The following is a 628-nucleotide window of genomic DNA, read 5'->3' as shown; positions in this document are numbered from 1 at the left end:
TAAAGCTGCTCTCTTCTTCCTCCTCTTCCTCCTTCTCTACAAGGAGAATAATATATGTTTTATATATATATATATATATATATATATATATATATATATATATATATATATATATATATATATATATATATATATATATATATATATATATATATTGTATATATATATATATATATATATATATATATATATATATATTGTATATATATATAATAATATATCAAATATGTTCTAACCTCAACTCTCAGGATGTCAAAGTGCCAGGAATTCTGCTGTAAAAATCTCCTTTTTTTTTATATATGACCTGCAGTGAATGAAATCCTTAAAAGACCCCTTTGTGTCCATTCCCTGAGTGCAAGATTCAAATGTGAGCAAATAATTACCCCATCAAATTAATCATTTAAAGAAGATGAAAGTCCCCGATGGGTCTGGAGCACCCGCCTCGTCGCAGGTTCCTGGTGATTAATAATGTTAATGATTTCCCTTCAGATTGAGCTGAAAGCATTTATCCTGCCATCAGTCCACTGTAAACACACTGAAAAAATGCGGCTGCAGGGAGGAAGGAGACTCTTCGATTCCTATGTGCAAGAACACAAAAAAAAAAAAAAATTTTGCAAAAGACACAGAG

This window comes from Oryzias latipes, chromosome 10 (assembly GCF_002234675.1).
Source record: "Oryzias latipes chromosome 10, ASM223467v1".
Classification (NCBI taxonomy): domain Eukaryota; kingdom Metazoa; phylum Chordata; class Actinopteri; order Beloniformes; family Adrianichthyidae; genus Oryzias; species Oryzias latipes.
The sequence above is the reverse complement of the archived record's forward strand: the minus strand, read 5'-3'. Positions refer to the sequence as shown.